The sequence below is a fragment of the Myotis nattereri genome (assembly GCF_964212035.1).
Source record: "Myotis nattereri genome assembly, chromosome: 17".
Classification (NCBI taxonomy): Eukaryota; Metazoa; Chordata; class Mammalia; order Chiroptera; family Vespertilionidae; genus Myotis; species Myotis nattereri.
Genome location: NC_138092.1, coordinates 47,019,439 through 47,045,723, shown reverse-complemented (window position 1 = coordinate 47,045,723; position 26,285 = coordinate 47,019,439). Strand labels below are relative to the sequence as shown.

The 26,285-nt window shown below is 39.9% G+C and overlaps 1 protein-coding gene across 1 annotated transcript in view; it reads right to left on the bottom strand.

The window, feature by feature from the left end:
* Positions 1-26,285, bottom strand: part of PKIA (cAMP-dependent protein kinase inhibitor alpha) — a 73,897-nt gene that overhangs the window by 15,186 nt on the left and 32,426 nt on the right. The window contains exon 2 of the mRNA XM_081111724.1: positions 10,610-10,735. The gene's annotated coding sequence lies outside the window, so the exon portion shown is untranslated. The remainder of the gene's footprint in view (positions 1-10,609; positions 10,736-26,285) is intronic.

The following is a 26,285-nucleotide window of genomic DNA, read 5'->3' as shown; positions in this document are numbered from 1 at the left end:
TGCTTTAAATGGCTCTTTTGCCTACGCATATTTTTAAAAATATCAGGCATTCGTCATTTGGTAAATACTGGTTTCTTGGGTTATATAAAATTTCCAAATTCTATCATATTTCACTATATAGTATTAAATTTATTATTATAGCCAGCTCTCTCATCAAAAAAGTCTTTTAGAAGTGAAAAACTGACAAGTCTCCAGGAACAGATAAGTTCTCCAAAATGGTAATTTTTATCTCAACGCTCAGATTTTTTCACTGGCAACAGATTCAGTTGGATTTTGGATCCCTTAAAGTGACAGGCTCACTTTGTTCATTTTCAAGAAAACTCTGCCAAATACCCAAATTTGAGAAACCACAGTTTGCCTGTCAGTTGTTCTTTCGTGTAAAAATGGTGATTCATGGGAAAAGGTGCTCGTTCTGCCGCAGTCAAGCAGTTACTTAGACGGCCATGCCCTTGGTACAGGGCAGAAGTGCCTGGGGAGCCCCCAACATCACACAGAATATTAAGAAGACTCACACTTAAAGGGCGAGATTTGACAAAATATTTTTTTACTGTCTCACCAGTACATTCTTAGGTAAATTTGCATGTAAAATAATATTAACTGTGAGTGTGGGTGGTGAGGAATCCCAGGGCTGCTAGGAGTGTTTGGTGCCACGGACTCGACCAGTGCTGAGGTGCAGTGTTTCCCCACCACCTCTGCGCCAGCGGTGCAAATGGCAGACAAGCAAACAAGGCGGACAGCATGAGGGTTACTATGGGAATTCTTCTGAACTTGAGAACCTATTGAAGGTGTCTCTGGGAATGACTGAAAGGGCTGGGAGGACGTGCAGGAATTCAGGGGCCAAACTTTGAGAACCATTGATGTACATAGTAAGAGGAAGCTATTGATGAAGACTATGGATTAGAGGAGGAAACCCTTTTGTAAAGAATTTAAGTAAATAATTGATTCCTAGAATGCTCTAGTGGTCGGCAAACTGCGGCTCAGCAAACCGCGGCTCGCGAGCCACATGCGGCTCTTTGGCCCTTGAGCGTGGCTCTTTCACAAAATACCGACTTCTGCGCATGGGCCACGAAGTTTCAATTGCACTGTATGTGAGCGCCCGCACATGGTATTTTGTGGAAGAGCCACACTCAAGGGGCCAGAGAGCCGCATCTGGCTCGCGAGCCGTGGTTTGCCGACCACGACGAAGTAGCAGCTGATCTATTACCATGCTAAGTATTATCCATCTTTTTCTCTTTTATTTTGCTGTCTTAGGATATTACTTGTCTAATTCCATCTTAAAAACAATCTAGTAGCTTATTTCCAAAACAGCCACTTAATCTCACAAGCCACAGGGTATCAAACTAAGTCTCAGGAACTCTGGACAGGGTTCTGGGACTTGATGCTACTTCAATTCTCTTTTCCCTTGAATTGGTCTATCATCTAGTTACACTTTGGAGTGAATGACATCAAGGGAAAAAAATCAAGAACCACAACCCTATTAATAGCAACAAGTTGATTTGAAAATGTCCACACAAGCCTCCTCTGTGAAGGCATAATTACAATCCCCGCACCAGACCGTGACTTACATGCTCTCGGATTGCCCTTCACAGGAGTTTGGATCTTGTTCTATCAAAACCACACTTATAAAAGCGACCTCACGTACTGAGTTGTATCACAGATACAGGCCAACATCTATTAACTAGGTCAAGCCAAATCATGTGTGTGTGTTTATTCTAAACCCACAGCACTGACCTTTTATCACAAAACATTGCTAGAATAAAATATGAGAAAAATAGAATGTCTTTTAATGATTTTCACAGTACATTTTGACTAATACTATTAGAGATAGTATCCCAACTCCTTAGTTGGAAGAAGGTCTCCACCTCTTCCCTGATTGCCACCATGTAATAAAAATTCTCATTTAAAAGTTCCAGTATTTGATACTATTGATCATTCCTCTCAATTGTTTTCCTATTCATCAATTTATTTCTGATGTGATCATTGTGACCCTTATGCCTTTAAATCTATCTCTCATCTATCAATACATGAGCACATTTTCATATTTTTCGTAATTTATAACATACCTACTCAATTATATCATTAATTTCTTCTTCAGAAACTTTCTTTAGCCAAGATTCTTTACACAATGCTTAACAAATCAAAACTTTATAATGAGAAATCTAAGCCTGTAAATTTTATGAAGCCAGAGGCACAGCTGTCTTCCTTAAGGAAATAAACAACAGGTGACCTTACAGCTACTCATAAATCCCTTTGCTCATTTCTAGCTATCTCTTTCACCACACTAACAAGAGCAATTTTTTATTTTTCTGTGCTTCTTCAGTCTTTTTTCAATTACAATTCACTTTCACTATTATTCTGTGTAAGTTCAGATGTACAGCATAGTGGTTGGACAATCATGTACTTTTCAGAATGGTCTCCCAATATTTCCAGTACCCACCTGGCCCCATACATAGCTACCACGATATTATTGACTAACTCCCAATGCTGTACTTTGCATCCACACGATTATTCTGTAACAACTAACCTGTACTTCTCAATCCCTTCACCTTTTCCAGTTTTATTTATATTTCATTTTCCTACTCTTCACAGAACATCTTGCCTATTGACTTTATGGCAAGACTTGGCTTACATGAATTTCATCAATTCCCCTCTATTATCACATCAAAAGGTGTCTTTCTCTCCTCATTCAAGAATCCTTTTGCCGCCAAAACCGGTTTGGCTCAGTGGCTGGAGCGTTGGCCTGCGGACTGAGGGGTCCCAGGTTCTATTCCGGTCGAGGGCATGTGCCTGGGTTGCGGGCACTTCCCCGGTGGGGGATGTGCAGGAGGCGGCTGGTCGATGTTTCTCTCTCATCGATGTTTCTAACTCTCTATCTCTCTCCCTTCTCTCTGTAAAAAATCAATAAAATATATTAAAAAAAAAAAAAAGAATCCTTTTGCCCAATATTAACACCTGACTGGCGCTGATTCCATCTTCCCTTCCATTACAGGTCTTCAAGTCTGTCTTGTGCTTTTGCAGTCTCATTTATCCTACTTCCCCAATGCCTATAAAATTGCTTGCATTTTCCTTGTTGTAAAATAATTCCTTCTTTTAACTTGGTATGTGTAGCATGTTCTTTAATATACTCACCTGTTTTGTTTTCATTTACTGTCAGACTTAGAGGAATAGAGGTGGGTGCTGATTGTTCCTATTGCCTCTATATGATTTTACTTTTTTAAAATACATTTTATTGATTTTTTTAAAGAGAGGAAGGGAGAGGCGTAGAGAGTTAGAAACATCGATGAGAGAGAAACATCAGATCAGCTGCCTCCTGCACACTCCCTACTGGGTATATGCCCGCAACCAAGGTACATGCCCTTGATCAGAATCGAACCTGGGACCCTTGAGTCCGCAGGCCAACACCCTATCCACTGAGCCAAACTGGTCAGGGTTATTTTACTTTTAATTCCTTTGCCATTTGACTTTCATAGCTATCAATTTACCATTGTTTTCTCAAAGAAAGACTGTTACAGATTAATCACAAAATTCAATAGGTTTTTCACAATAATCATCTATAACAACTGTACACAGCAGTTCACATTGTTACTCCTTTCTTTTTTTAATTTAAATTCTTTATTGTTTAAAGTATTACATATGTCTCCCTTTTCCCCCATTGACCTCTCCCTGCCCACTCCCACCCCCCAGCACAGGCCTTCACCCTCATACTGTCTGTGTCCATTGGTTATGCCTAGATGCATGCATACAAGTCCTTTTTTTCTCCCTAATCTACCACAGATACTATACTTTCAGTTCCCCTATAATCTTCTCATATTTTTTCTTGCTCTTTCTTCCACTTACCTCTTAAAGAATCTTTATTCTCCTCTTTGTTCTTTAAGTTCTGTTTGGTAATTCTTAAGTGCCAGCTGTATGTATGTGACTATCAAATCTATAAATTTGTGGCCTGGTAGTTTGAGAGCTTTTACTGCCTAGTGGGTATTCCACCATTAATGTCCTTGAAAACTCACATTTAGTAAGTTCAAAATGGAATTTTTTGCTTTATCTTCACCTTCACCCTCAAAACTATTCATTCCCCTCATACTAGAGTGTATAGTAACACTATTTTCTCAGGTGTCTATGATAGATAAATTAGAATTGTCTTCAATTACTCCATCTCACTAATTCCTCACATCCAATCATTTCATAAAACTCATGTTTTAACTCTACCCATTCAATGTGACTTTAGTATTCTTCATTTCCATTCTTTTTCTGGTCATTACCTTCGTCATCTCTTTCTTGACTATTGCAACTGTGGGCCAGCTACTTACTTACCTAAACCTATTCTTCTCCAATTTACCATCGTAATAATAATAATGTTTATTACGGTGTTTATTTAATTCACCACTATGCAATAATTATTTTCATGTTACGTTAATTGGGATGTATTATGTTTTCTTTGAGATCTGGCTCTTTGATTTTGGAGTCCCCTACAATGCTTGGCACAGGATTTTATATGTTGATGTTACATCTACAAAAATTGTTTCATAGATCTGTTTTTAATTATCTTACTCAATATCCTTCTTGGTCAAGTACATTTGTCAAGGTTATACCATTGTCAATAGTGAAAGTAAGCCTTCCTTACTTCTACTTAGTTCTTTTTCCTGTCTCGTAAGACTTGTTGTTGCTAATCCTTGCCCAAGGGTATTTTTTTCATTGATTTTAAGGAGAGTAGTAGAGAGGGGGAAAGACAGAGAGAAACATCCATGTGAGAGAAACACATGGATTGGTTGCCTCTTGCACAAGCCCAGACTAGGGCCCAGGCCAGGGAGGAGCCTGCAACTAAGGTACTTGCCCTTGCCCAGATGAACCGGGACCCTTTGGTCTGCAGGGCGATGCTCTATCCACTGAGCTAAATTGACTAGGGCTCGTAAGAGTTTTAATACAAGGAGATAAAGTGTAATTATTCCCACTAAAACACATTTTCGTCTGTATATTCTTAATTATAACAACAGATTTTAAAAGATAACAGCAATCAAAAGCAGTCTTGAATTCCTAGTAATCTATCCTATTTTCACTTTATTGAGGGCTACCTCTTTATAAGTTTTGTTTTTTTACAAAATATATACGACTAAAGTAGCAAATCACTGCATGGAATGATTTGTTCTGTCCTTTGTTAGGGCTTTTTACATCATTTATTTAATATTGCAAATGATTTATAAATCATTTATAAACCCTTTGTAGCATCCCTGCTGAGACATTCAATTAGCTGGAGAAGCACCCAGGGTTGTCAAGTGACAAGTAATATTATTTGTACATTACAGATGAAGCACTAAAGCAGAGAGGGGTTAATCAACTGGACTGTGTCTCACTCAGTCAGTGGTAGTACTGATGTCAGACTGAGAACCTGGGGTTATTCACATCAAAATCACAGAAGCATGAAGTGCCTGGGGCTGGTGCTGTTCTTGGTTATATAACGCAGTACTTTCTAAATCGCTGTCTTATATTCTCCTTTTCTGGCTCTGGAGGAGTCCAAGGAGGAAAGATACTGTTAAAATATATACCTTTTCATTAAACTAAGACTGTTTTTTTTCTACCTCAAATAAATATTTAGCTTTTAAAAGGATGTTTGAACAATGACACATTTCTTCTCAAAATCACTCATTATTAACATTTCCATCTTTAAAATTATAATGAAAAGTCACATCAAGCTGAGTAGTATTTTTTTTCTTCTATTCCAAGTTGTAACAATGACCACAAGAATCCTGAAACGGCTTTTGTTTACTAGTGCATTATCCTATGCTAGTGACCCAGCGCACGAAATCGCACAAGACCCGGGATCCTGCCCGCACCGCGGGGCTGCCCAAGTCCCAGAGTCCCGCCCTGCAGGGCCGGTGTGCTGCACAATGGCCCCGAGTCCCGGAGTCCCACCCTGCGGCCAGCACCGCAGGACTCCCATGATGCACCTCCTAGTCAAGTCCCCACTGGTGCTCGCGGGGACGCAGCGTCAAGACCCTGCCTACCCGCGTGCACCTGCCGCACACACAGCCGCCTGCTGATCGGTTGTTACGGTGTAAGGGCATCATGACAACAGGCTTTTTATATAGAGAGATAATAAAAGGCTAAATCAACTGAATGGCAGAACGAACTGTCACTATGAGATGCACTGACCACCAGGGGCCAGATGCTCAACGCAGGAGCTGCCCCTGGTGGTCAGTGAACTCCCACAGGGGGAGCACCACTCAGTCAAAGATGGGCTCACTGCTGGTGAGCGCAGAGGCGGTGGCATGGTGGCAGGAGCCTCTCCTGCCTCCATAGCAGTTCTATGGATGTCTGACTGCCAGCTTAGGTGGGGAGGAGGCCTAAGTCATCAGTCGGACGTGCCCAGAGAGCTCCAGGACTGTGAGAGGGTGCAGGCAAGGCTGAGGGATGCGCCCCACCACCCCCAAGTGCAGGAATTTCGGTGCACCGGGCCTCTAGTCAATAATAATAACAAAAATACCGCATATTTGCCAGATATAACATTAAGAAGTTTATGTGAGTTATATAAGTTCAGTATCGCAGCAATTCTATCAAATAGGTACTCTCATTATCTCCATTTTAAAGATGAAATAACAAAGGTTTAGAAGCATTAAGTCTTGAAACCGAGAGATGATTTGACCACTTACTAAACCAGTTGCCATTTTCAATATTTGTTTTTACAGTATACTAAACTTTATTTTATGTTTTTGAGGCATTACTCTATAAGGTGATATTTTATTGACATCCCTACAAATTCTGCTTTTTAAAACCACCATCTGATACACATAATATTAATTGACACTACAGGCTCTTCCTTGATTTTTAAACTTGTTCTATAAACACTTTACATTCCAACTCCCGGGTATCTGGTCTTCTTGTCCATATGACGGCCCTCATCTCAGACACCTCACGGATAGGAAAAGCATACTTCCATGGACCTTGAATTTGAGAGGGAGTTACAAAATTATTTAACACCAAAAAAAATAATTCTATAGTGTGAAAAACCTGCAAACCTGAGATAGAGAACTACTTAATTAATATTTTATCACTATATTAGTACATCTCATCAACCGCAGGGCCACTCAACTCTCCTATAGTTAGTTATCTATAAATTATATTGAATCTTTAATTTGGGCACCTTTTAATACATTTAATATGTTGTGTGTGGAGCTTCCAAAAGTGCCATCGCCTAGGACAGTGGTCGGCAAACTGCGGCTCACGAGCCACATGCGGCTCTTTGGCCCCTTGAGTGTGGCTCTTCCACAAAATACCACATGTGGGCGCGCACATATAGTGCGAAGTTGACTTAAAATTTTAAGTAAAGTTTATTAAGTTAATTTTAGGGAACGTTGTGGAGTGAAAGAAGATGTACTGTCGAGGATTGAGAAAGGTATGTTGAGATGGTTTGGACATATAGAGAGGATGAACGAAAGGAGATAGACGAAACAAGTATACAAGACGAGTGTGGATGGGAGAGTTGGAAGAGGTCGACCTCAGTGAACGTACCTCAATCAGATTGAGGACGTTTTTAGCAAAGGCCGGCTTAGGAGTACCCTAATTAAGTTAATAACAATGTACCTACCTATATAGTTTAAGTTTAAAAAATTTGGCTCTCAAAAGAAATTGCAGTCGTTGTACTGTTGATATTTGGCTCTGTTGACTAATGAGTTTGCTGACCACTGGCCTGGGATGAGGGACATTGGAAGGTGGCCTGTTCACAAGGAGTAGAAGTGGGTCAGTGGGAAGCTGTGGCCTGGAGAACAACATACACTAGTGAGAGCTATCTGCTATCGGAGAGCCTAGAATCCGTGGCTTACTAGATGGAAAGCAGGAAGGTAGGGGACCTACAATGAGGATCCTGGGATTGCTTCCAAGTTTCTGGCTTGGATGATTGAAGGATGGTACCCTTTGGGGAATGCCAGAGGAACAGTAACAGAGCCAAAAGTCTAAGAATGGCACTTTAACATATCCCAATGCCACGTTTAAAGTAAAAATGGCCTTCTTTTCCTTCCTGAATGAGTAAAAATGCATTCATTAAGCACACACATTCCCACATATGCTAACATCTGCTCTTCTGCAATCAAGTATTTTCTGTGTAGTGTCTAACTAGCTATTCCAATTGCAATAGTGCTTAAACACTCCAATATGCCTCTTTGCAGCCAGAAAGAAAAACAGTTGCTATGACTATGTTTGAACACATTTTAAATAATGTATAATCTTTGTCACTTTATCTGCTTTGCAATACTAGTTTCCTAAATAGTATTTAATATCTACCTTTACTAAAAATGTCATTGTTCAGTATTATCATTAACGGTTTTCATCCTTATTATATGTCTGAATGTTAGAATTATTATTAATCTCTTTATTAAAGGGATGATCTTTAGCACAAAGTTTAATAGCCTTCTTTGAAACTATCACTATATGTTATTTAAAGCATTGTCCATCCATTCACTTTAAATGGGGCTTTCTGACTTTGCAAGCTTTTGAAGTCAGTAGGATAGACTCCAGAGAGAAAGGGAATGCTAAAGAAGAGCAGTAGGAATTAAACAAATCTGAGTAATTAAGTATTAATCTAGCCATTAAGAAATATATGCTAATATTTACCTAATATATAATATATAGTAATCTTATTTTAAAATGAGATAATGCACTGAGAAAAGTATCTTAAAATATGAATTAAAAGATGTGGTAAAATCATTGTATTAGTGAAATTTTAAAATTTTTGTAAAGTGAGGGATTAATAATAAGTACATTTTGATCCAGGAGACAGATTATCTGGAAACATTATGACATTTTTTACATCATAACAATCACTTTACTATCAATATAGATCGTCTCTATTACCAACTCTATTGTCAGTACTGGAAATTACCATTATGACTATATTTTATTATCAGAAACATTCAACAAACTAAGTACAGAATACTGGTTTTAACAAACAAAAAACAACTTATCTGATGAAGAATTACAATGGATTCAGAAATTAAATATCTCCAAGTGGAAACTTTTCACTGATTGCAGGAAAAACTACTTGAGTATGAAGATTTTCTATTTTTCTAGTTTGTGCTCCAAATTTCAGGAAAAAGGGTTCTATGCACATTGCAGGGAGTGAGGTAAATATTTAACACATAAGAACCCTTGAATTCATATTTTCCAAGCAGACAGGTCATGTTCACCCATCAACAGTAAAAGGTCATAAACTCAGGCGGAGATACTTCGAGAAGGAAAAAGCATGCTACTACATATTTTTAACAGAAACAGCATTTCACAATTAGTTACAAAAAGCGAATATTTAAACATTTAATTATGGCTAAAGTTTGCAAATAATGTTATCATCCTTCATAAAGAAGCACGAGGGATGAGGCATAGTGGAAATGTGGTGTTGTAGACAATGAAAATAAGCAGCTACTGCGATGTATTATATGCCACACTAAAGGGATTTAGAAGCCAGATTTGAGTGCCACCATTGCTACTTTCCATTCGATGTTTGCCATTCGATGCTGGGCAAAATATTGAACTTCCTTGAGTTTCAGTTTTCATGCGTCCAAAATGTGGATTCCCAGACTAAGGAAAATATTTCAAATCTTTTCAAGGTCTAAGAATCACTGGCCTGCATGTTTTTATGCCCTTTATAAAGGCCAAGTTTTCACAGAAGACAGCATTTTTCTACAAGCCTTTAGAGAGAGGAAAAGCTATACATAGGAAGTCCATTCAGGTCCGGGGGTTCCCAAGTCTGACAGCTATTTATAGCCAGGGGTAGGTCCATCGGGCAGCACATTTGCTGTAACTAATAACTGCCCAGGTTTCTCGCAGTTAAAGGCAAGGTTTTCCTTTCTCTAAGTGCTGATTTAAGAAACTGTTGTAGACAATAATTATTTTAATTTACTTATTGGATTGCAAGGAACGTGATTTTAAAGGTTGCTCAATGAGCACTAACTAGGAGTCAGGAGCTAACGCCTGAGGATATAATAATGAATGAGATGAATAGGCCCTGATTTTGATGTCACTAGAATCTTTCTTCTTGGGATATCTCCGTTATTCCCTTTATCTCAAATTGCTAATGAAGATAAAGTTGTTGGTGTGGTTCTGACATACATAGGTACGTCAGAACAGACCTCCCCCTCCCCCAGTCCCCTTCTGCTCCCTTCCATGCTGAGAGTAAGACTGGATGTACCCCACACGAAACAAGCCAGTTTCCTCACACCGGTAACTGGGCTGCTCCCCACTCAGGAGACTTGAGGCCATCATGGCACTTAATTTTGATAAGCAGCTAGATCGTGGAGATACTTATGAAAACGACTTGTCTCAGGAAAAAAATACCAAAAGAGTTCATCTGTTCTCCACATACCTAAACTCTAGGGATTAGACCACAGGCACTGAGATCACTAAGTGTACTGGCAACAATGAGCTAAAAATGGAAAAAAAACATCACACTGTTATTGTAGCCCTTTTCCTCCAAGGTATTCTCTGGTAAACACCAGTCTCCAAGGGACTTGCACACCGTTTCCTTGTAGGGCAGGTTGCATACCCATCTTCTCCCAAACAGACGCATCAGGCCCAGCCATCAGCACACTTTATTTAAGGTGGTTGAATGTGTGATATGAAGTGTTCCTACCTGAATGGAAACCTTCTTGTCCTTAATTCATTGGCTACGCTGGATTTTTTTTCTTGGATCAGACCTTCAGTCTTCTACCAGAAATCGCTCCTTTGGGAAACCAGGCCTTCCCAGAAATTCAGGAAACTGAAATGGAGACAGCAGGAGAAAGGGAAGTTAATTATACCTATAGATCTCAATTTTTGAAGTTTTAAGTTAATGTTCAAGCACACATCTTCCAAATAGCTTACTAATAACTTAAGGGCAATTCACGGTTTATAAGTCTGAATATTCACAAAGTGAACACATGACCAGAGTCCAGGAGGCATTGAGGTCTTCCAGCCAAGCAAAGACTTCCCAGCATCCTTTGTTCATTAAGCACAAAGCCAGGACAAAAAGGCAAGTTTTCCAAGTCTTTTTTTTATTATTTACTTCCTTTCTCTAGTTTTCACCTAGATTTTTCAGGAAATTATTAATTTGACTAAACTTAATTGTTCGTAAAAATAAACAAGGCGAACTTGCAAAGAATATTTCACAGAGATCTTTAATGAACAATATCCATAACATACATGCACTGTGAGCTTGTCTGTTCAAGCGCTGTCACACACAAAAGTGTGCGTGTGCATGTGTGTGCGTGTGCACAGGAGCGCCTGTGGGTCTCTTTTTGTGATGGTGTGGCAGAGAGAGAATAAATCTGTTAACTGCCAATCAGTGATTTAGAAAGCCAGATATTAAGGTAAAGGAAAAGGCTACAACAGGTGAAGCAATAAAGTCCTATGGTTGTGCTTCCAAAGTAATAATCACAGTTTTCTGAGCAACTAAGGGAGCAAGCAGCCTCCTCAAATATAGTCACACCTGTTCCAGACCATCTGCCCATAAATTCCACACCATCATTCACGGAAAACAAGTGGCAGTGTCTCTCCTTCCCTTTACCCACTGGCCAGTCTCAAATACATGATTTTTCTCTCCAAGGTCATGCTCTTTCCTACCCATTTAGACACATTAGGATCTAGGAGAGACACATCCGTGCTCTGTCTTGGTGCTTGTCCCAGTGATGACCCTGACAGGAACACTGGACTGGGAAGGAGCCATAAATTGTTTGGGATTATGTGCCTGCATTTCTTACTGAATATGTGACTGTTCTTTACCTTCATTGATATTGATGTTGGGGGAAAAACTCAATAACTCTGAAAGGATTTGTAACTTCAATTCAAAAAGCAATCATTCCTGGTACCACCTTTTTGGAAGAACCCACTGAATAAATCAGAGCAAATCGTCTTTAGATGCTGAATTTCCTTTCAATGATTAATCCCTTATAGGACTAATGTGTACTACGGGCACGGTTCCACTTCCGAGGGAGGAGATGATCATAAACATTGATTGTTGGCAATGTCTGAAGTACAAGGAAATACTAATGCAAGATGCCAAGACAACTTTAGTTAATGCTTTTATGGTATCAAAGTGATGTATTGTTATTCTGGCATCACTATAAAGGCATCACTTTGACACATTTCCTACCCACCTTTTCCCAAAACCTGACAATTAAATAATACCATCATTTCATTATGTTCATCAATTTAAATTGGATTTGTTGACACTTGTGATTGCCAATGATACCGGATGCACTTCTACAAATCCCTCCCATGGCAAAATCTGATCTTCCCAGGGGAAACCTGACACAGCAGGGCCTGACAGCCATTACGACAGACAGCTGTGTAGCCTGATTACCACACATTTCACTTTGAGGCACGACAGAGAGCTGAAAAGGCCGTGCTCTCCCTGTCTCTGCTGTTCAGAAGTCACTCATTACTTTTCATCAGCCAACTCAGAAGTGTTCCATAGATTTAGACTGCATAGTATTATTATTTAATGTTTGTAATACGGCTCTGATCCTATCTTATTTTTTACTGGTGCCAAACAAGGAAGTCATCAGGGGATGTTTGTGCTTAACTCTTAAAAAATAATTAAAATAAGTTATTCAACACGTTTTCCTTTGTGTTTTTATAAACAGAGCAGTTCTTCCTAGGCTGACTCTGGGCACACACAGTTGGCTATTTTTTTTTTTTTGGATTCTTTACTCATCTGTTCCACCAACTCATGTTTGTCCTACCTTCTCAAAAAGTAGCATTAAGTCATTCATCCATGCACTTATTTATTCATTGTTTATTAAATGATTCTTTATTGATCAACTACATAAGGCAAAGGGAAAAGGCAGAAAACTAATCTGGGTTGCCTCAGAAGTCATGAACTCAGTTAAAATCTTTCCTGATAACAGGTGTTACTCAATTTATTGGAAATTGCAATTCATGATGGAGACTCACCAATTCAGGGAAAACCAGGGCCTAAATCATAATAAACTAGTAAAAATACTAGCCATATATTGAGCGTCTGCTTTACACCTCACTCTTTAAAAAAGTCTCTAAAATCATTAGTAATGCTTTGAGGATTGTCTGACGTCATTGGAATCTCCCCTTTGCAGATGAAAATAAGAAGGCTGAGTTATTACGTGACTTGCCTACAGTGAAATGGCCCAGAAATGGCAGGACCAGAATCAGCACCTGGGACTTCATAATGCCAGACTCTGTGCTCTTACAGTGTGTGTGTGTGTGTGTGTGTGTGTGTGTGTGTGTGTGAGAGAGAGAGAGAGAGAGAGAGAGAGAGAGAGAGAGAGAGAGAATGAGAATTAGTTTGATAGAGAACTTCTGAGAAATCCCATCAACCAATAACTTAGGAGCTCCAAACCGCAAATAACTGTTAACCACATGGCAGAACGAAAGCTCTCTCACTTCGGAACTGAGAAAGCAAAAGGCTTCCAGAAGTTGAATCCAAATTTTACTTTTACATAAGATATTTGTTAGAGAAGACCAAAGATGAACTCAATAACGGGAGTGCTCTGAAGAGACAGGAAGCATTCATACCAGCACGGTTCCTGCTGCGGGTAACAGGGGACATAGAAATTGGCAGTGCACCTGCAGATTCATTTGTTCTCATTTCTGTGAAGGGAACATTAAATCATAATAAACATGAGAAAAGTGGAAGAGAATAGCTAGCAATTTGGGTAGTTTGCTTAATCTCTATACTAAGAAAGATTAAGCAAAAGAAAAAAATCTTTAAATGATATTTTTAAAGCACCTACAAATGCATATGGTCTCTTTATACCAAATAACTTGGAAGTATGAACTTTCAAATCTTCTAATCTTCTTGATGATGGAATCATTGACTTGATTTTAAAGTATGAAGTATAACAATGTAATAATAACAAAATCTTAAGAAAAGGGTTAGAAAAGAACTCCTTCACTAATCCTCCTAAAAACAAAATTATAAAATGAAATACTGCATGTTAAAGAGTATTTTGAAACAAATAAAAAATTCCCATTACTGTTACAGAGCTTTTTAATTTTTGTTTTGGTTTAATTTTAATAAATATTCACATGTTTGCATAATTGTCAAAAGGTAAACAGTATTTTAAAATCAGCTTTCTTCATTCTTCATTAAGAATAATTCCATTTTGCTGTACAGTCTTGTAATTATAATAGGATAATGAATTTTCTAGTAAGTGGATATACTTTACTAAAACATTTTTGTATTGTTGACTATTAAAGGTGATTCCAATTTTTTGTTATTAGAATTGACATGCCAATGAACACCTTTATTTATATAACAATTTTATAAATAAAAATTATTTATTGGAGTAAGTTTCTAGAGTTAGAATTAATGTGTAATAACCTATGAACATTTTTTTAAAAGGGAAAATGATGATTTTTATTTTTTAAAATATATTTTATTGATTTTTTACAGAGAGGAAGGGAGAGGGATAGAGAGTTAGAAACATCGATGAGAGAGAAACATTGATCAGCTGCCTCCTGCACATTCCCTACTGAGGATGTGCCTGCAACTAAGGTACATGCCTTGACCGGAATCGAACCTTGGACCCTTGAGTCCACAGGCTGATGCTCTCTCTACTGAGCCAAACTGGTTAGGGCAACCTATGAACATTTTTATCTTGCTGGAGATTTCCAAATTACTTTTCAAAAGATTAAACCAAATTATATTGCAAAAAATTTTTCCAACATAAAATATATATAATTGTTTATTTTGCTAAGTTAAACTGAAACCTCATGTTCCATTTCTTTGAGTTTTTATAACTATTGAAGTTGAACTGCACACATATTATATGTATAGTACTAATTGTATTTTTTCTCGTTCATCATCTATCACTCTTTTCTGCTTCTTTGTAACTTATATCCAGATAGCTGGAGAAAAATCATGAGTCAGGGCAAATTGAAATTCTAATAAATTAATAATTACCAACTTCAAATGAGTTTTCTAGGCTGGAAATATTGTTCTAACTTACCAGTAAGTACCTTCTAATTCTCCTTAATGACTATTTTTTTAAAAGCCTTCCCCACTCTCCTCAAATTTCCCTCTACCCTCTCTACTTCCCTTGCTCTCAGCTGATGAGTTGCCTCATATCTTATTAAGAATATAGAAGCCTGTAAATAGCCCACTGTCCGGTTCATTAATTCATTCGCATTCACACTAATCTTTGTATTCCCTTTTATTGTAAGAGTTCGAGTTAAAAGGCCATTTGCACTACATATGGTAGGTATTCCATTTTCTCTCATCTCCTCAAGTCAGTGGTTCTCAACTTTCTGGCCCTTTAAATATAGTTCCTCATGTTGTGACCCAACCATGAAATTATTTGCGTTGCTACTTCATAACTGTCATGTTGCTACTGTTATGAATCGTAATGTAAATATCTGATATGCAGGATGGTCTTAGGCGACCCCTGTGAAAGGGTCGTTCGACCGCCAAAGGGGTCGCGACCCACAGGTTGAGAACCGCTGCCTCAAGTACTTCACAGCACTGCATTTTCTACAATCCATCTATTCCATATGAATTATTCCCATCAAAATTCAAACTTATTCTAGACTAGCAACTCCTATTTTAAAAGTATACATATAACATGAAACCCTCCTTTGATTCCTGCCTATCTTCTTTATCCACTTCATAACTGAGCTTTTCAAAATTGTCTTCATCCATCTTTTCCATTTCAAGTCCCATTCACTGTAAGCTGCTCCCATTGGGCTTCTTTTATCTCAACTCCTTTCCCACTACCCTGAACTATTCCTGGTGAAGGTTGCTGGCGATCTCCTCGTCAGCACAGCGTATCAATAGTTTTTGTCTCCATATTTCTAGGCCCTTTCCTTCTTTAAAAAAGCAAACAAAAAAACTATTTGATTTTCTGCTTCTATACTGCTACAGTCTCATAATCTTCTACCAGAGTCTATTTAACTGGCTCCCCTTCTTTATTCTGATTTCTAAATATTCTATTAGTTTCATGGATCATTGGTGGTGTATGCAACATGAAGGATTAGTCTCAAATTTTTGGTCTCATAATAGCAATATTAGTCGCAGCAGTCAGTACCTCTGTGAGGCTTACCGTGTGCCAGACACTATTATAGGACACTGTTTTACATATATGAGTTCATGCTCCTCATGAATCTGTGAGATAAGCCTTATTATTATTCCCAGAGTGCGAGAGAGGAAACTGAGGCACTGGGAGGTTAGTTATCATTTCCCCAAAGTCACATGATCAGTAATTTGTGATGCCCCTGGCTGAGTTAATGTTGGAACTTTAGAGTAGGCAAGTTAAATAATGTCTTACCAACTGACCTTAAGTGAGCAAAATTTAATTAACACCTTGTAAAGTAGCAGGAAGCAATGGAACATTTTGTAAGTCAAGCATCAATGAGTAGGTATAATTGATTCTGATTGAATGAAATTTCTTATTACTCTGTCCTTTTGAAAGAGAAATAGTCTTGCTTTAGTGTTTTACATTTTTTCCCTCATTCACATATTTACTCGTTTATTCCATACACATTTCCTGAGCACCTTCTATTACCTGTCTCTGTTGAAAGTCTTGGAAGTTTCATTGATGAACAAGAAAACACAAAGTCCTCATTCTTAGGCAAATACCCCAGAGAAGGGGGGAGATGAGTAAACGTGTAAACAGATTTCGCAGAGTGACTGAAATGCAACTGGATAATGGGGGAGAGAGGCACTGAGGAGGCAGGTCGCTGTGGTCAGGATGGTAGTGACAGCATTTTAACGGAGACCCTACTGATCAGAGGGAAACTGGATGAGGTAGAAGAATCAGCAGATGCAAAGCTGTGAGACAACAACAATCCAAGCCTGTTGCATCTGAAGGCTGGAGAAAGGCTCATGTACCCAGAACCAGATGGAGGTCGGGGAAAGACATAGGAAGTGGCCAGTGCACTTGGTGCCTGTAAGCCTTGTTAGCTGGTGTATAGTTGAGTATCTTCATGCTAGATTGATTGCCTTTAAAGGTTAGAAGCAGGCCAACGACATGATCTGATTTTTAAAGATTATCTTCACTGTTGAATCTCCCATAAAAACAAAATAGCTATGCCTCTATGAAGTGTGGATAATAAATTTTAAGAAGCCCAACGAGCTCTTAAATAGCTGGTTCACTAATTATCATCATTAGTCTCAACGAGACTGAATTAATATATGCTTGGTGACCCTGAGGTCCTGGGGCATATTAGATTAGGGAAACCCAACTGTTTTCAAATTATTGCTTTGAAAATTTCTCAAACCTGTTGAGGTGCAGGAATATTATTTTATTCCTGGGGGCTAAACGAAAGGGTTACAGTAAGAAAAGAGGATATGATAGGTGGCTTCCTCTCTCTAGTCTGCCTTTCTGTGGGAGAAGTAATGGGTGACACATTGCTTACATTTCAGAACTAGTTCAATCCTGTAAGTATTTGCTACAAAACTGTGTTAGGAACTGAGCTGAAACTGGGAATGCACAGTGAATAATTAATACTGAGCAGCTATCTATAATAAAAGCCGTAATATGCTTATTAGACCAGACAGCCGAATGATCTTCCAGTCGACCTTCCAGACACCGCTGGGGCTGCGAGGCCCGAGCCCCTTGCACAAATTTCGTGCATCGGGCCTCTCGTTACTAATAAGAGTCAAGCACTATGACATTATTTACCCACTAACCCTATGGGCTGGGTGCATTTATCATCCCATTTCCCAGATGAGAAATCTGATGCTTCTAACAGGCTCAGGTGATTTCTCCAGGTTGCACAGCTAGTCAGGGGCATAGACAGTATTTGGACTCAGGAGAGCTGATATCAGTGCCAACTCTCTTAAACACCATTCTCCACTGTCTGCCAGGACCCCTGACGTTCAAGTGTGGAGATATAGGTATGTAAAACTGACCCTGAGACTGCCTGGCACCAATGATCTGCTTGAGAAGGCCTGAGTGTGTGTAAGATGCACCTGGGGTAGAGAAGACTGTGAGTGAGGTCAAAAACACATGCTGTCTGTACAAGGGGCAGCAGGAGTGAGGAGGAACTAGCCCAGGGCAGAGGGGAGGCTGCCAGCATGATGGGGAGGGCCAAGAGCGATCTCCCTCTATTTCTTCATAACTATTAAGTTACATCTACTCCACAATATCCAAAAGAGGTCGTGGTGCAATGGACAGTCTGTGGACACATCTTAGCTTGAACCATGGCAGATGTCAAAGAGGACAACAGTGGCATCCAAGCATTCCACTTTTCTTTAGACTTAAAGCAAAGCAGCTTTATGAGCTGTGTAATTTAGGGAAGTCTTCAGAGAACATATTGAAAGCACACTATCTCAGGGGAAAGCAGTTTCACAAAGATCTCCCAGCAGAAGCTAGTCCAATCACAGCAATCGGTTAGTGAGATTTGCACTGAAATAGCATCACTCATGCTGTGTGTGTTTTTAAAGCATTCTTCTAGATCTAGAAGAAGGCTCGTAGAGTCCATCAATTCGCAAAGCGATGAGGACCCGCACTGATGTGGCAGAAAGAGCTTTGCTCTAGAATTGGATCCGTTTAGGTTTTGCGGCTTACCCTCTTTCTGAGCATGTTTCCTATCTGCAAACAGGGATAACACTGTTACAGAGGATGTGGTTAAACTGAATGACACATGTAAGCGCTATAGCCTTCCAGACCGTAAGAACACGCCCAGTAAATGTCACGTGACCTGCAAACACTCTGCTTCCTTGAATGGGTGAAACCTGTTCTCACGTCCTTCTTGCTATTTCTTAGCCAATGGTCTAAATATCAAGGCAATATTTAGTTAAAAAGTATTCTTGTCCTTTCACTGTCCACTTGTATTTGCAACACATTCTCCTTGATGAACCAGGTGTCAATATTATATTTATCACTTAAGCCATTACTGTTCGGATGTTTAAGATAGTTCCATGTGAGCCCTGCCCGGTGTGGCTCAGGTGGTTGGTCACTGTCCTGTGCACTGAGAGGTTGCTGGTTTGATTTCCAGTCAGGGCACATGCCCGGTTGTAGGCTCGATCCCCAGTAGGGAGTATGCAGGGGCAGCCGATCGATGGTTCTCTTCTCTCGTTGATATTTCTCTCTCCCTTCTTTCCTCTCCCTCAAATCAATAAAAACATATTTTTTAAAAGGATATTTCAATGTGAGGTCAATCATTACACACAGGGACAGCTCTGCTGGCTCTGTAAGATTTCAATGAGATATAAAATACATCCTAGTCAGAATTAACTTTCAAATAAGAGGGCAGCAATGGCTTAAGATGTTGATAGGAACACCTTCCCTTTTTGTACAAAATGTTATTTTACTTTGCTTGGGGGGGGGGGTGGGGAGGGCTCTGAGGAGGAGATAAGTGTGTCTTCTTTAATTAGTAATGCACATTTCCAAATACCCTCTTCTGAAAGTGCCAAAGGGAAGCACTGTTTTGCCCGCAGGCCCCCAGACTCTAATGATCTAAAAGGCAGATAAAGTCAACACTGCCCTCGTGGCCATCAGGAAGTGACCTGTGTGCCAGCTATTTATTTAAACAATGGGTTTGCAAGCACCGCAGGTAAGTGGTGCAAGTCAAAATGATGCCAAACGTGAGTGAACACGGCATTATTGGACATAATAGATATTACAGGGACATTGTAAGGGTGAGAAATAATTACAATAGTGTTTGGATGCAGACGAGGCATTCACTGCCTCATTTAATGCAAGCTATTAGATAATATAATTGAGTTTTGGGGATTTGATGACAGACGACTAAAAAGCAAATACAGTGGGGCCTTGACTTACGAGTTTAATTCGTTCTGAGACTGAGCTCGTTAAGGAGCTCGTTAAGGAGCTCGTTAACTCAAATTACTCTGTCAACTCAATGCAAAAAATCGGTGGAGAGACAGCTGGTATCTCAAAAAACTCGTTAGTCGGGACACTCCTAAGTCAAGGCCCCACTGTAAATGGTTCACAGCATTTGCATGTAATTCCAGACTTTGTTAATATAAAGTCCAATAAAAAAGTTATTAGTTGGCACTCAGAAAAATTGTTACAGAGGAAAGAATTATAGTTCTTCTTGAAACTAGCCCCCTAAAGAGGAGAAAGAACATTTCAATGCGGTCAAAATTTGGATCAAAACTGTGTTTCTATGATGGTGTCTCCACCAGGTCTTGATTTGACTGGGATTGAAATTCCAGACACTACTGTCCCCCTCACAGGCTTGAAACCCTGGCAGGCAATGAAGTATAACCTATAGTTGAAGAGCCTCAGATACCATCTGACAAGAACATTGTGAAGATTGGGTAAGAGCACAAATTAAACTCTTGGCACCAACAGCCAAGTACTCCATCTTTCCCCTTTCATTTCTCCTTTCCCTTTTTCTTCCCACATTTCCTTCCCTGCCCCGTGTTCTCATTGTTTCATGTTCCACAATGCAGAAGTCACTGAAATGCTACCACTCAGTTTCATATAAATTCTAGCAAAATACACAGAGAAGGCCTAAGAAATTATTGAGGTAAACAGTGCATTATTAGTTCATTCCAATAACCTGGTTTGTCCAGAAATGTAACTATTTATTCTTCTTTACTGCTAGCTGCTTGTCACCCATGGGCACACACTGGGTGTGTATCAAACATATTAAATCCTGGAAAATTATCTCTGGTGCTCATCTGGGTTCTATTTATATACTACAGCCATTCTAAAACTATATGATTATTATTTGTATCCCTCTTCTGTTTTAATACCCTCAAAACCTCTAATTAATTGCCACTGCATTCTTCTTTGCTTCCTCTCTGATCGTAACAAGTATCATCTGACTCCTAAGTTAAGGAAATGGGCTTTCTGAGTATGAGGAAGGTCGAGGTGGCAGGGGTGGGGGCGGTGGGGGGGGCGGGGTAATAGGATCCATACGGTAAGACAGAAGTAGTGGAAGCTTTACCAATAATAAAACGAATGACATTTGAGTTCATTAGTTAGTAGTTAGGAAAACTTTGTCATGTGTTGCCATTAATTGGCCAACTAGAGTAATTAGGCTCACACACCATAAAAAAGCAAAGGGTAGAAAATCTGTTGTTCCTATAAGCTTCTTCTGCTTGTCATCAGATCAATTTGCTCCTAGTTTATGCAACAATAACAATTTTAATGGTCGAATTTAAATATCACCAGTGTAAGTTATGTGAACCTACTATACTTTCTTCACAAATTTGGTATTACAGCAATATAAGTTCCACAGGAAAAATATGAATTAGATGAAGGCAAATTTATGCAAAGTACAATACGGTTTTAAGCTCCAGAAAATTAAAAGAGCTTGCTCACTATGTCTTGGCACACTCCTCTTTATGTTCAGACAGCTTTCCTTATCAAGGGCTACTGTGCTATAGAGAAAGCCTCTATCAGCGTCAGAATCATCAGGCAAAGCAAGAAGCTCACTTGCTTAGAATTAGTGGGGGGTTTTTTCCCTTCTTAGCAAAGAACAGACCTTCTGATAAGAAAAAATAAAATCCAACTTTTGTTTTTTTAAAGGAAATAGTAAATTAGCCCAGCCAGTGTGGCTCAATGGTTGAGTATCAAACTATGGACCAGGAGGTCACAGTTGGATTCCTGGTCAGGGCAAATGCCTGGGCTCAATCCCCAGTGGGGGTTGTGCAGGAGGCAGCTGATCAGTGATTCTCTCTCATCATTGATGTTTCTATTTCTCCCTGTCCTTTCTTCTCTGAAATCAATAAAAAATAATGTTTTTCAAACAGTAAATTAAAGGTTGTGGGTTCAAATCCTGGTCAGAGCATGTGCTTGGGTTGCAAGTTGGATCCCTGGTCTGGTCATGATAGATGTTTTCTCTCTCACACTGAAGTTTCTCTCTCCCTTCCTCTCTCTGTAAAATCAGTAAATATATCCACGGGTGTGGACAAAAAAAAATAGTAACTAAAGGAATGTTAGAAAATTAATTGTTTACTAACTGTGGATAATGGTCAATAACTACTAAATACTGGCCCATGTAAACAAAATGGAGTTTCTAATGTGAAATGCATTCATGCTCAGGAATCGTTTCAAAGCAAATTTGAAATAACTTTAAGGAGTAGCAATATCAGTTTGTTTTAGTTTACATAACTGCTAAACGTAAAATAATACAATGCAGACTTTTTTACTTTCTCATATTAACTTTATATGAGACCAAGAAAATAGTGCTTTCTGTCATATTTTAGCTTTTGCTCAACTACTACTGTCCAAATCCTTGACAGCTAGTACTTCCTGTTTGTGTCTCTTTGGAACAAATCCCTTGCCTATCATGCCACACAAAGAATCAACAGCCGTAGGAGGCTTTTCAAGGAAGTCGTTGCTATTAATTCATTCCTCAAATGTGACCCAATTTAGCAATGAAATGATGTTGAAGTTCATAGTTTCTTCTTAGTGCATGAATAACTTGGGTAGGTTTGTCTTTTTTTTGAGATGACACGGTGGCATCTACACAAACACACGCATTCTCTTGACATCCACTCTGCATCTGCAGCGCCCACCGAAGTTCCCCTGCCACTCGCCAACACCAACACCACGGCTGCTTTATCCACCTCCTTTTCCCTGTTAGCTGGTTTTGGTTCAGGAAACAGGGGACAACTTTCGTGTCCTCTTTAGTAAACCTACATCCAATTGATGAACTAAGAAGGAAGGCTTTTTTATTTCTGCTTCCTGGAATCTTGAGCCATTCATACAATTGCTTCTCTCCAACTCCATGGCTCGCAGGACGAGTCGTATGGGTGGAGATGCAGAACAATTCTGATGTCTAAAGATGTCTCCCCATCCTACTCACTGACGCTGGACAGCCACCGCTAATCCCCTATCTCTGACCCTCATCCCCCGTAGCTTCCTTACATCTTGTTTCCCACTGAGATCCAAATACCATCACACGTTAAGATCTCAGTCATTTTTCCTCAGCCTGAATGATCCAAAAGCAAGTGCTGATGACGTGTAGGAAGGAAGAGAACTGAGGCCTGAGCTTTCTGCAGAGGGCGGTCCGTCACACAGAGGACAGGGGGATAACTAGGCTCACGGGGAAAGAAGCTCGAAAGTGGAGCCCGATGAAGCAAGCAAACAGCACCGTTTTGCCCAAGGTCTATTCTAATTAGTTAGAAAGGAAAGTTCTGAGGATGACTGCGATCCTTGTGTAAAAGTTTGCCTGAGAAGCGTAACATGAATGCCCTGTGCCTCCTGCATATTACAGAATGTGTAATAGGATTCGAGGGGAAGGCCCACACAGATTCCCACGTGGCCTCAGCCATGCACCATTTTAAAGCCTGCCCGCTTTGAGCTTCAGAAACTGGAATGTAGAAATCTGGTTCATCTGATTTTAAACTTCTTGTTTCCCAAATCTGAAACAATCTTTATTTTAAAGCTGGCTCTTTGAAAAGACCACACAAAGGCTGTAAAATTGCACAGCCAGTGTTGCTCAATGGTTGAGCATGGACCCATGAACCAGGAGGACATGGTTCAATTCCCAGTCAGGGCACATGCCCCAGTAGGGGGCGTGCAGGAGGCAGCCCATCAATGATTCTCTCTCATCATTGATATTTCTCTCTCTCTCTCTCCCTCTCCTTTCCTCTCTCTGAAATCAATAAAACCATATTTTTAAAAAAGACTGTAAAATTATTCACTGCAAAGAACCTAACACTTACTACTGTAATATATTATGTGCAATTTATTGACTGTTTCTCATAAGTACTTATGTATTCCATAATCTAAAATTTATATATGATTTTGGTGTCAACTATAAAATCCTCTTTTACAAATTCAGTGAAATTCTTTGCTACAAAAATATGTTTCTGCCTTAAGTCATTGTTTCCATATTGGTGGCATCCACATTCCCCAACAGGTTAATTTTCACTCTGCGGAACTTCCAGTAAGCTACTTCCTTAAACCCTGGATAAAATATACAAACTGCAGAGAATTCTCCACTTCTATTCATAATTTTAAAATGTTTGACTAAAAGTGCAAAGTCTCCGTCAGTGATTTCTGTAGCTCGCTCTCTTCCTAAACCACCTTCCTTCTTCTGTCAATATTACGCTTCTGGATTTAAATATCCGTGATTTTCCTCCAATGTGTTTTCTGGTAAAGAATTCTTCCATTAGCATTCTTAGTAGGAGAAGTGCTATTTCTGTGGGAAGAGGAGCGTTTTCCCTGCTACTTAGCTGCCAGTACTTGAGTATACTTCCTCGGATGCATAATCAAAACCCTGGCCTGATATCAATAGTGGGATTAAAGCCCACTTTTCACTTCACTGCGATTAAAATATTTACATCACTTTCTCTTGGTTTTAGAGATGGCATATACTAGTAGAACCCAGTGCAGATGAGGCCCACAATTCTGCCTCTGACTCATGATCTTAGACTCCTTGCTTCCGGCTTCTTTGTAAATGCACCCTGGCCAGTTACTAACACCAGGTTTGTTTACTGCCATTAGTTCCCAACAACTCAATATTATGAAGCATGAAGTTATTCTTTTCTAAGTCTATAAGCTATTTCTCTCCCCTCCCCTCCACCCACTCAGGTTCTGCACCTATTTAATTAATATCTGTAACTAGCCCATTGGGTTTGTTTTGTCGGTGGACTGGCTGTTGCCCAAGATTTTGTTGTTGATCTTGTGTGTTTGAGGATGACCTTTTGGTGACATTATAAAACTTCTCAAGAAAGGGAAAACTGATGTGCTCACATAACCCTCTTCTAAGGACTGTACAGACAAGCCAGCTGTTTTAAAACAGAACGGCTTGATAGAAAGCACATTACATCTGCACCTGCCTGTTTCCCGCTTCCAGAACTAACCATCAGCCCTGCAGCACATCAAACAAAATCAAAGAGAAGCCACGAATGAAATTTTTCTGCTGGATACTTGAGCAGTATTAGTATACAGACCTGCTACTTCTAATATTCTCCTAAAGATAGTGGCCAAGTAACCAACTCAATAAAACAACCAACTCTTCTGTGTGAGAAAAAAAGAATGATGCCAGTGCGAGTGCTGACATGGACATGGAGTATCAGGCCTGGGGAGAAAGTTGGAAGTCTCCATTTAAAAGGAGGAATACGTGGTCGACAATGGGTATTGACTTGTTAAGCCAGAAACAGGACTAGGACCAGAGCAGGGGCTGCCTGCCTCCCATCCAGTTCCTGAACTTAGTCTTTGATTTTGTTGAGTGTTTACGTATTACACCAAGAGACCACATGGACTGGAAGTGTTTCCATTGTCACTAATAGAAGCAAGCCAGTGCTCTTACAGGTATTGTAGTGTAAAATCAGCCCATGTAGTCAAACTCATCAAAAATCAGTTAATCTAGTATTCCCAAAGACAAAGAGCTTTGAAGCCTTTTTAAAAAAAACAAAAACAAAACAAAACACTGGAAATAGCAATTAGATAGATAATGCATATATATTTCAAATTCAAAAGATAAGAATACAGTTAAGTTTTGAGTTTTTATTTCCCAATTATATATGATGACATAAAAGTAGAACATTTGTAGTTAATCATATGTCCTATATAATAAAGAGGTAATATGCAAATTAACCCCCACGCCCTCACAAAATGGCTGTCTACAACCAGGCCGGCAGGGGGGTTAGTGAGGGATGACCAAATGACTGAATAAGCAGGCTGCATGGAGCAACCAGGCCGGCATGGGGGTTAGTGAGGGATGACAATGACTGAACAACAGGCTTGTGGGGCGACCAGGCCAGCAAAGGGGCCGTGAGGGGCAACCAGGCCGGGGGGGGGGCAGTTGGGGGCAACCAGGACAGAGACGGGGGGGGGGCAGTTGGGGGCGACCAGGCCCGCAGAAGGGGCAGTTAGAGGTGACCAGGCCAGCAAGGGGGCAGTTAGGGGTGATCAGGCCAGCACGCAGAGGCAGTGAGGGGCGATCAGGCCAGCGGGGAGGGGGGGGGGCAGTTAGGAGCAACCAGGCAGGCAGGGGGGCAGTTAGGGCGACCAGGCAGGCAGGCAGGTGAGTATTAGGAGCCAGCAGTCCAGGACTGTGAGAGAAATGTCTGAGGGGTCCTGGATTGGCGAGGGTGCAGGCTGGGCTAAGGGGACCCCCACCTCCATGCATGAATTTCGTGCATCGGGCCTCTAGTATTTGTAATATTTACTTATTTTTGTAAGTATCTTCCTGTATATGTCTCTAGAGTTTTAAAGATAATAAATGGGCAAGAACTATTATGCATTTTCAAGCCAACCCTGATAAATACTCCTCTTTAAGTGCCCTAAATTATGTAAAAACGAAAAGCCCCATTATTCTATCTATTCTATGGAAAGTGGTTCAGGTTCAGCCATGAAGTAAGGGTCCACCCTTCTCAGACACTATTCTTAGTGAAAAACTCATTTTCCCAGGATGTGTTGTCT